The sequence below is a fragment of the Balaenoptera physalus genome, assembly GCF_965194825.1.
Source record: "Balaenoptera physalus genome assembly, chromosome: 18".
NCBI classification, from domain to species: domain Eukaryota; kingdom Metazoa; phylum Chordata; class Mammalia; order Artiodactyla; family Balaenopteridae; genus Balaenoptera; species Balaenoptera physalus.
The window spans coordinates 75,688,626-75,705,071 of NC_138899.1; the positions used below are offsets into that span (position 1 = coordinate 75,688,626).

The 16,446-nt window shown below is 39.8% G+C and overlaps 1 protein-coding gene across 10 annotated transcripts in view; it reads right to left on the reverse strand.

The window, feature by feature from the left end:
* MTUS2 (microtubule associated scaffold protein 2) overlaps window positions 1-16,446 on the reverse strand; it is a 505,324-nt gene that overhangs the window by 470,784 nt on the left and 18,094 nt on the right. For 8 of the 10 annotated variants that reach the window (XM_082435506.1, XM_082435504.1, XM_082435497.1 and 5 more), the window contains 2 exons: window positions 4,477-4,564; window positions 3,571-3,643 (listed from right to left, as the gene is read on the reverse strand). The exons of 1 other annotated variant lie outside the window; for it this stretch is intronic. The gene's annotated coding sequence lies outside the window, so the exon portion shown is untranslated. Of the gene's footprint in view, window positions 1-3,560; window positions 3,644-4,476; window positions 4,565-16,446 lie in introns of all 10 variants that reach the window. One more of the 10 variants, XM_082435502.1, reaches the window with a different exon arrangement.

The following is a 16,446-nucleotide window of genomic DNA, read 5'->3' on the forward strand; positions in this document are numbered from 1 at the left end:
AGCCATGCCATTCAGCAATGCGTGATGTACATGGCACTATGCACCTAACCTAACACCCTCCACCATATGAGAACCCACTAACCACCGCCTTTTAAAAAGCTACTCTTTATGTCTACGTCACTCCTGCTGCAGCGTACCTACACCTTTACATAATCAGCAGAAAGGATCTCTTATTAAAAGTAATGAAAACAATTATTGGGATCACAGAGTGATAAAATATGTCAACCCCGAATTTATGAAGATTAATGACAATGAGAGAGCTGGCTTGTTCTTAAATACCATTGTTTCATTTTAACATTTATGAAGCTAGTGTTTTCACAAACCTTTTCTAGTAGCAAATATCATTCTCCCTATGAAAGGTAAGGAAAAATGGAACACGAAATTACTAGCTCAATACCACAGATACCAAATATTAGACCCAAAACATCTCCATATTCTCAGTCTTTCCTTGGTATTCCAAAGGCAAAGAAAAAAAATCAGACATAAAGATACAAACAAAGTGAAACAGACAGCTAAACAATTATCCATGAGGGAATTAATCCATGTAAACCTCCCTAATCCTCTTTCCCCTTTTCCTTCTGCCCCTAAATTCATCTTTTTTAAATCCACATCATTTCTCTCTTCAAAACACAAATCATGTAGGTGCGGCGGGGGTGGGTGAGAGAGGTTTCAGAGGTAAATAATACCAGGGCCTCTTCCCATAAATCACATAAATGGTTCTTTTAATTGATCATGTAGGGACTATCCGTTGCGGTCCAGTGGTTAATACTCCACCTCCAATGCGCCGGGTGACTGGTCGGGAAAAGAGCTGCCAAACCATAAAATAATTAAATAACTGATCATGTATTCCTCTACTTCTGTATTCAGAGGATCAAACCCCGCCCCCTTGTACACACACACACACACACACACACACACACACACACACACGAGAGAAATGCAGGCCGTGGCAGGGGTAAGGGAAACAAACACCAACGTTCACTGGAGTTATATCTGTTCTCTGAGATCTCTTTGTCCTTATTCTTAAGGGAAAGGGGTATCCTCCAGGGGAGGAAGAGATGGATAAATGATACAGTAACAAAACGTGTTTCTCATTCCCCAAAGAGAAGCCCCTTGGATTTCCCTCCAATCAATTCTGTCATCAGCACCCAAGAAAGCAAGAGCGCTTTCCCAGGCCGTATATTTGGTTTCTATGGCCTGGCATCTTTTCCATCTCCCATTCCCTTCCCTCTCATGAGTCATCGATGTCCCCGTGGTTACTGCCGCCCACCACCCCCCCCCACAGTACCCCCGGGGCCGCCACCATCCTGACCACCCCTACGGTCACCACGACCTCCACCCATGACCCCAGCTACCGAGACCACCACCACCATCACCTACCCGCACTACACTGTTTTCTCCCATATCTGTTATTTTTTTTAATCTCAATAATACATCAGTCATCAGTCACATTCTCCACCTGCAGCCCTATCTCTGGACCCAACGTACTGGTGATTTATCAATCAATATCCACCCATTAACAACAACATAACAGCTTTTTGTGTCATCAGAAGATTAATTACAAAAATTCATCAGTAGGGAGGAGCCACCCATTACAGACACACTCAACATTTTGAAAGCAACTCCTTTTTATCGGGGAAAAACTCAAGTTTAAATAGTCCTTAAGGGACTTCCCTGGCGGCGCAGTGGTTAAGAATCCGCCTGCCAATGCAGGGAACACAGGTTCGAGCCCTGGTCCCGGAGGATCCCACATGCCGCAGAGCAACTAAGCCCGTGCGCCACAACTACTGAGCCTGCGCTCTAGAGCCCGCGAGCCACAACTACTGAGCCCACATGCCACAACTACTGAAACCTGCGCACCTAGAGCCCGTGCTCTGCAATGAGAAGCCACTGCAATGGAAGCCCGCGCACCGCAACGAAGAGTAGCCCCCGCTCACCACAACTAGAGAAAGCCCGTGTGCAGCAACGAAGACCCAATGCAACCATAAATAGATAAATAAACAACAACAACAAAAAACATGCTTTTAAATAAATAAATAAATAAATAGTCCTTAAGAACAAGAACGTTACAGAGGTGGTGATCTACAGAATAAAACCACTTTAGAAGTGCTGGGAATCTGAAAGTACACACTATCACTCAATTGCAGGAACTGCGTCATTAATTTGGTTTAAAACATGGTTTAGGCTTTCCCTCCCTAGTTTTACCCCTAGAAAACGCAGGCCAGCCCTCTGGCCTCCAAACCTACAGAAGCTACTGTCCCTCTGATAAGTGTCTTTCAATCAATCCAAGTGTCCAATCAAAGCCATACCCCAAACTATTATTTCTCTCTCGTCCTCAAGGACCAGAACTTAATTAAAAAAAAAAAAAAAGGGCTTCCCTGGTGGCGCAGTGGTTGGGAGTCTGCCTGCCAATGCAGGGGACACGGGTTCGAGCCCTGGTCTGGGAAGATCCCACATGCCGCAGAGCACCTAGGCCCGTGAGCCACAACTACTGAGCCTACACATCTGGAGCCCGTGCTCCGCAACAACAGAGGCCGCGATAGTGAAGAGGTCCGCACACTGCGATGAAGAGTGGCCCCCGCTTGCCGCAACTAGAGAAAGCCCTCGCACAGAAACGAAGACTCAACACAGCCAAAAATAAAAAATATAAAAAGAAATAAAAGATAAAAAAAAAAAAAAAACTCCCTTCCTTAGAATCTGTCCTGAAAGCAAAGCCAGCCTGGCAGTTGTTCAGGTTGTAAACTGCGCAAGACCACCACATTCAAGAGGGCGCTAACCACATCATTTTAAAAACTGTATTTTTATTACCACTTTGATGACTTAAAGATGGGTAATTTATTTATCTTACAAGTTTCCAGCATATGGCAATAAAGTGTCTTGTTCTAAAAATCTGTACAGTCCAACCATGCTCCATCAGACGGACGTAAAAGGTCTGTGGAAGGGATGCCTTTGTCTAATTTGCACAGAATGCCATATGGACAAGCAGAAGCCCCCAGAAAAGCTTCTCTCAAATGTCTCATATGTTTTAAACTTTCCATGGTCTTGGCTGTTCACTAAAGCTTCTACGCATCATTTAATAAACTCTGCACTGCAGTAACTTTTTCCCTCCCAATCTGGTCTTTGTCTCTCAAGAAGCACATCCTCTAATCAAGGCAAGCCCCTAAATACGACTGCATCCTCTTGTTCTATTTCCGTCAACTGATATCATTAAACACATGTTAACAATCACACCATAACCTTTTGTTGCAGGAGAAGATTAATCACCACCAGGAAAGAGATGTCCTTATATACACACTTCTCAAATTTAAAATCATTAACAAAACACATTGCTTGAACTTGAGTTCCAGTCAACGTCTGAATATAATCCTCACATCTTAAAAAAAGCAAAATTGAATTAAGCTTTCGTATGAGAATTCATTTTTATTTGCTTGTATCATTAATAATATTTACCCAAAATTATCACCAGCTATTTACTTTGACTACCAAGAAGTATCATACAACATTTAAGAGGCAACTATGACCCCCGGTCAAATGGAATCATAAATTGAACAGAAATCCACATAGACTCACCTTGACCCCCAGAAAACAAGTTTTACTGCCATTGGTGACAATCTGCCCTAGTTGACAATCCAGGTGTAGAAACCTTAAAAAGAGAAGGCACAGGAAAATTCAGAAGAAAGGAGCAAGATTCAGGGAAACATAAACAGGTACTTCATTACACTACTACTTCTCAATGAAAAATAAAGTTAGCGCAGGAGTTCTTGAATCTAGGCAGTAATTGTGCCACAAATAAGTTCTTCATAATGGGAGTTGTTTCAATAAACTCACTATTTTTCCATTGGCTGTGTCTAGGATTTTAGAGATACTTAATCTTATATTCAGATTAATCCTCAATGGATTACATGACTTCAATTTTCTATTTTAATCCCTCAAGTAGTTAATGATCTGAAAACTGATTCTTAAATACACCATATAAATGAAGTATCTTAGGAACTTAAGACTTGGCTTTTATCAGGGGAAGAGTACCGCTGATACATGAATAATCATGTCCATTTTGTAGATCTTAATTTTCTTAAATTGCACCAAATTTATACTTGTTATGCTTCTTACTTTCCTATAATTCAGAAGAAATAAAAAGCCAGAGCAACTGTAAATCCTACATTAACAATATTAATATTAATTAAATCCTTAATAAAACTGTATTTCAAAATAAATCAGCAAAAATTACTTTCTCCTCTAAATTGTCCAGCAAGGAGATTAGTTGCTCAGTGGTAGAAAAGGGACAAATTTTCCTCCCAAATGCTACTGCAATAGATACCACAGAAGGCCTGCTAGTATTAGGTTGAGTCATATAAAATTACTATAGCCAACCATTTTTTACCTGCAAAAATAACAATTTTATCATTTTTCCAAGCGAGGAAATAGACAGAATTGGAAAACCCAGAGATTATGAAACAATTAAATCTCCAAAACTACCTATCGCTGTGCGCACGTCATTTTCTGAGCAGCAGCAGGGGTTTGGGTATTAATGTTTCCATTCCAACCCAACACATCTTCAGGGCACCTGAAAGACAATGAATGAATTGCCTCCAGCATTTGGAAGGGCTTGAGAATACCTTTTCCACTCTTTCTTCCCGCCAGGTCCCTATTTACTGCCAACTCCCTCTAGGCTTCCTCCTTGAAACAATAAAGAGTCTTTTCCAAGAGCATAAATGTGGCAGAGAGAAAAGCTGAGGGCTAGAAGGCAAAGAGGTGAGAGGAAGAATGCAGATCTCTAAGAAGGGCAGGAGCAAGAGTGAGGACCGTGGCTGTGTCTATAACCTCAACACAGTCAATCGGATGAAGAAAATTAGACCCTAAGTTGTGATTATCTCAACACTTGGCTTGTCCCCTCTGGCTGAGGGGACAAGTCTCAGCCAGAGTCTGAGTCTGAATCTCCCAAGGAACAAATTTCTAGGAGGCACTCGATTGCAGAAGAGTCGGGGACAGCATTCTCTCAAAGATCTTATATATTATATTGATGCCATACTCAGCAGCAAGCTGTTACACCCAATTTGAGGAAATTGCCACACTTTTCAACTTGTAAACTTTTTAAGCCCTTCCTGCATTCGTTACATGTGTGTGAGGTGAGTGATGTTATCAAGGTTTTTGTAAATATTTACTATGTTTTTCTATTTAGCTTAATTCCAACAATTTTGTACTTTAATAAAATGTTGTAAACAATGCAAAAACAACAACAACAACAAAGTGAGTGAGGAGCAAGGTGCCGGGGGCAGATGGATGAAGGAGTCAGATGCAGGGGAAGAAAGCGGAAGGGCTGCCAGTCCTTATACGGTGTGGGGGGGGGGGGCAGAGATCACACCACACCGAGAAAATCAAACAGCTCCCAGTCCAGATGGGATGAAGGAGAGGTTTACTTCTGTCTAACGTACTTAGGAACCCATCTATCTGAGGACCTTCCCTAACCACCACTCCCACCCATCCCCCCACCGCTACAAGCACCACCAGCAGCACAGCAAACACCACCACAACCAGACCCCCCGCTACCGATGCAACATGGGGCGCGCCCAACACTACTGGGACTAACACCAACAGCGCAGAGGCCATGTGCGTGCCCTGGATACAAAAGTCTACATGTTCACAAAATGCGTTTTCTTCTGAGATGGAATAGGAAGGGCTTGAATAATTGTCCCTCCTGCCAGGAGACCAGTTAAATGAGCCGCCTACCCTAAGCTGTTCTGCTTTTTTTGTATGAACATGCAGCCAGTTGCAAAATAAACTTTTTGATCTCTTTTTATACCATTCATCTATTTCTCATTCCCCATTTTTAAAATTAATTATCTGAAGATAATATTTTGAATATATTAGGCTAAATAAAATATATTAAAATTAATTCCATCTGTTTCTTTTTTCCTTGTTAATGTGGTTACTAGAAAAGTTAAAATTACATCGTGGCTCACAGTGTATTTCTATTAGACAGCACTACTCTATAAAGTACAGCCTGTCTCTTCCTTATTAAGAAATCTGTGTGGGCTTCCCTGGTGGCGCAGTGGTTGAGAGTCTGCCTGCCAATGCAGGGGACACGGGTTCAAGCCCTGGTCTGGGAGGATCCCACATGCCGCGGAGCAACTGGGCCCGTGAGCCACAATTGCTGAGCCTGCGCGTCTGGAGCCTGTGCTCCGCAACAAGAGAGGCCACGATAGTGAGAGGCCCGTGCACCGCGATGAAGAGTGGCCCCCGCTTGCCTCAACTAGAGAAAGCCCTCGCACAGAAACAAAGACCCAACACAGCCATAAATAAATAAGTAAAATTTAAAAAAAAAAAAATTTTTAAAGAATCAGAGCCTCTGTCCAAAGTGGCCCTGAATTAAAAAAAAAAAAAAAAAAGAAAGAAATCTGTGAAGATGCTCTTAACGTTTCCCAATGTTAAGAGAGCCGTGGACACCAAAGCCTGCACCGCGGTGACATACAGCATGGCCCTGCTGGACGTACACACTTTGCTCACACGTTAAAAGCTCACAGAATGTTGCTTTCAAAGTTCGACCAATCCACTAGAGTTTCCTCCTCTAATATCAGTTGTTGCTTCACACGTAACCACCAACCTTCCTGAGGTTTCTGATCTTCCAATCTAGATATTTTACTGAATTCTGAGGCAGCAGCCCTGTGGGCTAAGACAGGGTCAGGACTAGGATGAGACAAAGCATGTGCCTCAGGCACGAAATTTAAGAGGAACCAAAACACTCCGTAATCAAGATGAATAAATTTTTAAATAACAGCTTTACTGATATGTAACTCACATACCATAAAATGCACCATTTTAAAGGGTGCAATTCAGTGGTTTTAATATACTTACAAAATTGTACAACCATTGTCACTATCAAATTTGAAAACATTTTCATTACCCCACAAAGAAACTCCATCCCGATTAGCAGATACCCCCCCATTCTCCCAACGCCCAGCCTCTGACAACCACTAATCTATTTTGTCTCTATAAATCTGCCTATTCCGGATATTTGATATAAATGGAACCACACAATGTGTGGCCTTTTATGTCTGGCTTCTTCCACTTAAAATGTTTCCAAAGTTCATACATGTCAGTATTTCATTCCTTTTTATGAATGAATAATATTCTATTGTACAAGTATGCCATGTTTTATCCATTCATCAGTTGATGGACAGCTGAATTGTTTCCAGTTTTTGGCTATTATGTACAAATTGGTGTACAGTTTTTATATGGATATATTTTCAACTCTCTTAGGTATATGCTTAGGAATGGAATTGCTGGGTTATATTATAACCCTATGTTTATAATTTGAGTAACTAGCAACAATTTTCCAAAGTGTAACATTTCACAGTCCCACCAGCAATGTATCAGGGTTCCAATCTTCATCAACACTTGGTATTTTATTTTTTATGTTAGCCATCTTAGTCGGTGTGTGGTGATTTCTCATTGTACTTTTGATTTGTATCTCCCTAATAACTAATGCTGACCATCTTTTAATAGGTTTATTTGTCATTAGTATATCTTCTTTGGAGAAATATCAACTTGAAGCCTTCAATTTTTAATTGGGTTATTTATATTATTGAGTTGCAACCATTCTTAATATATTTTGGATACAAGTTCTTATTAGATACATAATTTGTAAAAATTTGCTCCCCTTCTATGGACTACCTTTTTCTTGATGATACTCTCTAAAACACAAAAGTTTTTAATTTTTATGAAGCCCAACTTATATATGCTTTCTTTTGTTACTTATGCTTTTGGTATCATATTTAAGAAACCACTGCCTACTCCAAGAGCATGAAAATTTACTTCTATGTTTTCTTCTAAAGGTCTTTTTATTTTAGCTTCGACATTCAAATCAGTGATCCATTTTGAGTTAATTTTTGTATATAGTGCGAAGGTGCAACTTCATTCTTCTGCATGTGGACGTAGTTACTCCAGCACCATTTGTTAAAAAGACTGTTCTTTCTCTTTGAATTGTCTTATCACCCTTGTTGAAAAATCATAAATGTAAGCGTTTATTTCTGGACTCTCAATTTTATACCACTGATCTATAAAAGGCTATACTTATGCCAGTACCACACCATCTAATCACTGTAGTTTTGTAATAAGTTTTAAAATCAGGAAGTGTGAGTCCTTCAACTTTGTTCTCCTTTTTCAGGATTGCTTTGGCTATTCTGTGTCCCTTGCATTTCCATATGAGTTTTAGGATCAGTCTGCTAAAAGAGCAGCTGGGATTACATTGAGTCTGTAGGTCAATTTGGGAAGCATTGCCATCTTAACAATATTGTCTTTCAGTCCATGAATAGGGGATGTCTTTCCATTTATTTAGCTTATCTTTACTTTCTTTCAATGATGTTTTGTAGTTTTCAGTGTAGAAGTCTTGCATGTACTTCATTCTATTAATATGGTGTATTACACTGATTTTCATATATTAAGCCACTCCTGCATTCCTTAGAGAAATCCCACTTGGTCATGACGTATAAACCTTTCTATATGTTGCTGGGTTTGGTTTGCTAGTATTTTGTTGCAAATTTTTGTATCTATATTCATAAGGAATACTGGCCTGTGCTTTCTTATGTTTTTTTCTTCTGGTTTTAGTATCAAAATATTAATGGCCTCAAAAAATGAGTTGGGAAATGTTCCCTCCTTTTCCATTTTCTGGAAGAGATTGTGCTAAATTTTTATTAATTCTTCACTGATATAAATTTACCAGTGAAGTCATCTTAGTCTGGGATTTTCTTTGCAGGAAATTTTAACTAATTCAATTTCTTTACGTGTAACAGGTCACTTCAGATTTTCTATTTCTTCTTGGGTCAGTTGGGTAGTCTGTGTCTTCCTAGGAGTTTATCCATTTCATCTAGGTTATCTAATCTGTTGACATAAAGTTATTCATAATATTCCCTTATGGTCATTTTTATTTCTCTGCCGTGGGTAGTATATAAAACTCCCTCTTTCATTCCTGGTTTTGGTAATTGAGCCTTCCTTCTTTTTCTATTGGTTAGTCAGGTAAGGGTTTGTCAATTTTGTTGATCTTTTAAAAGGATTAATTTTATGTTTTATCGATTTTCTCTATTGTTTTTCTATTCTCTAGTTCACTTACTTCTACTCTGGTCTTTATTATTTCCTTCCTTCTGCTTGCTTAGGGTTCAGTTTGCTCTTCTTTTTCTACTTTCTTAAGGTGAAAGATTAGGTTACTGATTTGTGATCCTTCTTTTTGTGTTAATATAGGCATTCTTAACGATAAATATCCCTCTAAGCACTGATTTACCGGCATCCCATAAGTTTTAGTATGTTTTGTTTTCATTCACCTAAAAGCATTTTCTAATTTCCCTTGTGATCTCTTCTTTGACCCACTGGTTATTAAAGAGTATATTATTTAATTTCCACAGTTTATGAATTTCTGAAATTTCCTTCTGCTACTGATTTCTAATATCACTCCAGTATGATAAAAAAAAAATCCTTGTGTGATTTCAATGCTTTTAAAGTTATTGAAACATGATCTATGGCCTAATATATGTTCTACGGCCTAATATATTCTATTCTGAAGAATTTTCTACGTTCACCTGAAAACAATGTGTATTCTACTATGGTTGGGTGGGCTGTTCTTTGGATGTCTCTTAGTTCTAGCTGGTTTATAATGCTGTTCAGGTCTTTTATTTCCTTGTTGATCTTCTGCCTATTTGCCTAGCTAAACTTCTGCCTAGTTTCAACTTGTTATTGAAAGCAGGATATTGAAATCTCCAGCTATTATTGTTGTATTTTCTATTTCTCCCATCAATTCTGTCAGTTTTTGCTTCATGTATTTTGGGAAACTGTTGTTAGATGCACATATGTTTGTAATTGTTATGTCTTCCTGATGGACTGACCCTTTTATCAATATATAATGACCTTCTTTGTCTCTTGTGATAATTTTTTACTTAAAATCTATTTTGTCTAATATTAGTATAGCCACTCCCAGCACTCTTTTGGTTACTATTTGCATGGTATACCTTATTCTATTCTTTTACTTTCAAACTATTTGTGTTTGAATATAAAATGGGTCTGCTGTAGTGAGAATATAGTCAGATCATGTTTATTTAATTCATTCTGCCCATCTCTGACTTTTTACTGGCATGTTTAGTTCATTTACATTTAATGTAATTACTGATAGTATTTACATTTGCCATTTTACTCTGCTTTCTGAATGTCTTATGTCTTTTTGTCCCTCTATTCCTCCATTACTGCCTTCTTTTGTGTTAAATAGATATTTTTCTATAGCATTTTAATTCCCTTGTTGTTTCCTTTATATGTCTTATTTTCTTAGTAGTCTATACTGCCTTGATATTTACATAATCAGTTACTTTGACTGATACTCTTTATTTCTTCCATGGATTTGAGTTACCATCTAGTGTTCTTTTATTACAACCTGAAAGTTCCCCTTTAATATTTCTTATAGGGCAAGTCTGGTAGTGACAAATTCTCTGTTTTTGTTTTTCTGAGATGTCTTATTTTTTTCTCCTTTGTTGAAGGATAGTTTTGCTGGATATAGCAAAACTATATGGATGGTTGTTCTTTCAGCACTTTGAAAGAACTAGCTTCAGGCTTCCATGATTCCTGATGAGAAGTCAGATGTTAATCTTATTGAGGGTTCCTCATACATAATAATTCATTCTCTCTTGCTGCTTTCTTTGTTTTGGCTTTTAACAGCTTGACTGTTGTGTGTCTGGCTGTAGAGCTCTGCATTTATCCTGAAATGTACTGACCTTCTTGGATGTGCAGATTAATCTTTTAAATTAAATTTGGCAAGTTTTGGGCCATTGTCTCTTCAAGTATTCTTTCTCTCTCTTTTCTCCTTCTGGGACTTCCATTATGCCTATGTTGGTACTCACAATGAATAATCTGAAGTCCTGTTCATTTTTCTTCATTCATTTGGCTTTCTGTTCCTCAAATTGTATAATTTCAATTGACCTACTTTCAAGTTCACTGATTCTTTCTTCTGCCAATTCAAAACCATTTTTCAGCCCCCATTATTGTACTTTTCAACTCCAGAATTTCTATTTGGTTCTTTTAAAATTATTTCTATCCCTTTATTTATATTCTCTATTTGGTGAGACATCATTCTCATCCTTTAATTCTTTAGACATGACTTCCTTTCATTCTTTGAACACATTTATGATTGCTGACTTAAAACATTTGTCTAATAAGTCCAACATCTGAACTTTTTCAGGGACATTTTTAATTGTTTTCTCCCTGTGACTTGGTCATACGTTCCTGTTTCTTCGTGTATTGCGATTGTGTGTTGAAATTCGATTTAAAATAATATAATATGGCAACTCCAGAAATCAGATTCCGCCACTCCAACCAAAGGTTTATTGTTGTTGCTGTTTGCTTTTGTTATTCCTAATGCTATCTGTCCATTTCCTGGACTAATTCTATAAAGTCTATTTTCTTTACCATGTGCAGCCACTTAAGTCTCTGCCCAATTTGCTTCATTAGTCAGCTAATGATGGGACAGAGATTTCCTTAAATGCTTTGAACCAGTAGGTCTCACAGCCTTTGCTGTGGGCTCTGTGTGTATGCTGACATGGGCTTTCTATGCCCTGATGACAGTTTACAACTCTGTCTATTCTTCCTGCTTGTGTACAGCCTCAATGTCAGCCAGAGGTGATAGATTAAGGCCTTCTCAAATCTTACTTAGGCATATGTACAGACTTGAATATGCATATGGGCCTTCTGGATTCTAAGGAATATGTCAAAGTTTTTCACAGCCCTCTATAGATATCTCTTTTCCCAATTATTCCTTTTCAGCTTTTTGGTCAACCTCTTGTTAACCCCAACTGGTGTAGCCGCCTTAGGAAGCTGTGCTGTTAAACAACTGCCACTGATCATTTCTAACAAATCCCCTAAGGGTGTTTACAAAGAATGAGTTCTGAGTCAGGAGAAATAAAAACAAGTTCTGAGCTTTTCAGGGAGCTGCCAGACAGGTCATACAGTGACAGTTCTCTAAGAATGGGGCATTTGAAGAGCTCTGAACCTACTCTGTCCCCTCCAGTAGCTTTTACCTTTCAAGACTACCGTGGTGCTGGGAAGAGGTAATGGGAATAAATTTAAATGCCACAAAGGTCACTATTCTTACCACAATTCAGTCTTTTTTCTTGAATAAACACCCCCTGGATTGTTGCAAGTCTTTGATCAATTTCCAGAGTTCTATAATAGTTTATTTTGACAATTTTTGCCTCACTCAGTGAAATTTTCTTCTCACTGCTGTTTTGGAAAAGAGAATTTACACAATGTCCTTACTCCAACATTCCAGAGGTGGTTCCAAGATAAATGATACTTTTAAAACATAAAAATTAATGCAAAAAAAAATCCATAGTGAACAAAATATCAAAATTTTAAATTAAAACACAACCAGTAACATGATCAGTCATGCTATGACACACTGGAGCCTTACCCAAAAGGAAAAATCAGATACTGATCTTGTCTTTCTTAAATTTTTGATATTTTGTTTACAAATTTTTGCACTAATTTTAATTTTTTAACCATATTAAAATATTATTTATTTTATTGCGTAGATTTTTAGTACCCCCTTAAATTTTGTGCTTGAGGCAACTGCCTGACAAGTATCCTTCTAGTCCCAACCTTGGAGATGGGTGATTTTCAGATCATATATCTCCTTTCTTTTTTTCATGCTCCAAACTGAGATATTAGTTCTACCTCACATTTATATTCCATTACCATATCTTGGGTTGTTGTCAAAATGATAATTCTAAAATCTAGCAGAAAAAATTCAGTATGAAGTTTGGGGGTAGAGCACAAAGCAGTTACTTATATTAGACTAACCTCTTAAAACTGCTAGTAGAAGCAAATTAGCTCTCTCAGTATTAAACTCATTACTAGCTACCAGTTAAACTAATATAAATTTTTTATTACTTGCTAGAGTCTTTAGGAAATTAAATGTAATTTTTGCCATGCCTGCCATACATACTTCCTAAAATATTATGCAACACTAATACAAAATGCATCAAGCTTAGAAATATTCACTTCAATCAAAATTATTCTCTTGCATGATTTCAGTTCTCAAATTGGCTTCCCCTGAAAATAAACTGATAGAAATATAAGAATTAGGTACAAAAATATGTTTGGCTTAATATGTGGCAACATTTCCAACCTGAGAAGACAATTATTTGTGTGTAAAGAAAGACTGCCTGTCTTCAGAAGCTATTTTGAGTAATTTCAAACAGCCTAGTACAAAGATAATTAATTCTGGATGATTTGAGATTACTCCTCTTATACTGTCATTTAACAGAGATAGTGCTCATATTAAGTTTTTAGGTTAGTCCTTTGCAGTAAGTCTAGTCAAGTGTGAAAAGTTAACTTCCCTATTAAGTGTTCATTATTTGCTTCTGCTGTTTTATTGCCATTTCTTGTAATACAAGGCTCTATATTCCACAATACTTTTGAAAAGCGTTTAAAATCACTATATCAATATTAGCCTGTGTCTGGACAAATTTATTTGTCTGATTACAGTCTTTATAGAAGCTAATACACTGGGCTTCCCTGGTGGTGCAGTGGTTGAGAATCTGCCTGCCAATGCAGGGGACACGGGTTCGAGCCCTGGTCTGGGAAGATCCCACATGCCATGGAGCAACTGGGCCCGTGAGCCACAATTACTGAGCCTGCGCGTCTGGAGCCTGTGCTCCACAACAGGAGAGGCCGCGATGGTGAAAGGCCCACGCACCGCGATGAAGAGTGGCCCCCGCTTGCCACAACTAGAGAAAGCCCGCCCTCGCACAGAAACAAAAACCCAACACAGCCAAAAATAAAAATAAATTAATTAATTAAAATAAATTAATTAATTAATTTAAAAAAAAAAAAAGAAGAAGCTAATACACTATGTTGGCTTTCCATTTCTGTGGGTGAGTCAAAGTTCCCAAAGTCAGCATCAACCTGTCATTAATACTGGCTTAGCCCCCATCACATACACTGCTGGCTCACCTTTAATGACTATGCATACACACTGCTTTGTTTTTCTAAGGGAACTGAACCTACTGGTGCAATGGGTCTGTAGGTGCACACAGAGTGGCAAGACTAATAAGGAGAAGTCTTGAAGGGTCATACAACCTACCCCCTACAGCAGCTGCCCCCAACCTTTTTGGCACCAGGGACCAGTTTTGTGGAGGACAGTTTTTCCACGGATGGGAAGGGGCAGGTAGGGGGTGGTTCAGGTGGTAATGCGAGCGATGGGGAGCAGGAGACGAAGCTTCACTCGCTCGCCCGCCACTCACCTCCTGCCGTGCAGCTGGTTCCTAACAGGCCTCGGACTGCTGGGGACCCCTGCCCTACAGGACAGGGAAAGTACATCTACCTGAAGGACAATACTTAATCTTATGTTAAAAAAAAAATCACTCAACAGATTGAGTTAACAATCTCTTCTCCTTCTATCTAGTCTAAACTCTGGTAATAAAACATGAAATAGAAATAGAAATAAGAAAAGAAACAAAAATAATCATCACCTACAGATGATATGACTGTCTACCTAGAAAATTCAAGAAAAATAACCAAAAAGAGATTAGAATTGATAAGAGCTTGAAAAGTGCCCAGTTACACGATTATATCTTAAAATCAACAGTTTTCTAAATATAAATTACTGGTTATATATATGCTACAATCTGAATGTTTGAGTCCCCCCAAAATTCATATGTTGAAAACCTAATGCCCAAGGTGATGGTATTAGGATGTGGGGCCTTTGGGAGGTGACTGGGTCATGAGGGCAGAACCCTCATGAATGAGATCAGTACCTTAATAAACGGAGCCCCAGAGAGCTTCTTGCTTGCCCCTTCCACCAAGTGAGGACAGAGCAAAAAGGTGCCATCTGTGAACCAAAAAGCAGGCCCTTACCAAATCTGCTGGCAACATGATCCTGGACTTCCCAGCCTCCAGAACAGTGAGAATAAATATCTGTTGTTTATAAGCCACCAGTCTGATGTATATGGTTTTTTTGTTTTGTTTTGTGTTTTGTTTTGCTTTGTTTTTGATGTATATTGTTATAGCAGCCCAAAAGGGCTAAGACAATGTAATATGACCACTATGCATAATATATATAACCGACTGATTATATAACAATAGCCAATTAGAAGAGGGCTCATTCACAAAAGTTAAAGAAGAGTATAACATACCCAGGAATAACCTTAAATCCCCCATTTTCCAAACATGGTAGGGCATGTGAAAGAAGCCTGCAAAGAGAGAAACCACACAAAGCAATGACAGGCACAGAGAAGAGGCAAGGACACCAATCTCCTATGTATGCCACCTTCCTAATGCCACCTGCCAATCTCCTACGTATGCCACCTTCCTATGCCACCTGCCAATCTCCTAAGTATGCCACCTTCCTAATGCCACCTGCCAATCTCCTACACATGCCACATTCCTAATGCCACCTGCAATCTCCTATACACGCCACCCTCCTAATGCCACCTGCTTTTGTGCTCATTCAGGCTGCTGTTATGTGCCAACCTGCTAGCAAACAACCCAGAGAATCGTTATCTATAAGAAAGATTTCTTTGTCTGTGTCAGGGATAGAAATGGTTATAGGCCAATAGCTTGACAAGGTAAACAGCTATGTATCCTGCCCCCCAGCCCCGTCCCCCATGCACCCCGGAAGGCTATGCCTTTCTCCAGCAGACAGCTCCTGGCTGCTGCTCCCCACTGGCATCTCACCTTTTCCACTGAGGGATCCGTGACCACCTGCTACCAGGTCCACACGTGTGCCTCCTGGTTAGTACACGTAGGGCAGCCATCCAGGCACAGAGGAGCCTCGTCAACCAATGAGCAAACTCCCCTCCCCAAACCCCAACCAACCCAAACACCTTTAGGCCACGGGGTTCTCGCTGGCTCAGTCTCACGCCAGGAGTTGCTCTAGGTTCCTGACATCTTGATATTCCCCAAGAAAGAGTAGTGTGGTTCCCACTGCTGGCATCCTTTATTCACCACGGTTCTATCTGTTCCTAGGGGACGGCAGGGAATCCGGGCTGAAATAAGGCTTTCCTGTTGGCCCCTTTCCTACAGCAAGCCAGTGGGAACCATCCACGGAGACACGCAACCTTCCCCCCTACTCCTGGTTTATGTAATGGTCTGGACTGGATTCCAGTTGCCCTGAGAGGCCCTCAGCTGTAGCTGATCCCAAACCAACACACCACCTAAAGCCCAAGCGTAACACCATCACTCGCTGACACAGCCTCACGTCGCTGGAGAGGAGGGTCCCAGGGCAGGTCCAAGAAGCCACCGCAGGAGAATTGGGAGGGGTGGGCTGCTGCTGCAGGGCAGCACTGGCCGCGAGCCTGCCTGCTGCACCAGCCCCCCTCCACCCGCTGCTCCTCACAAGCGCCAGCCCAGCTCCGGCCTCCGAGGGCTCTGCACCGGCCCCCTCTGCACCGGCCGTGCCCCAGCGAGGGCAACACT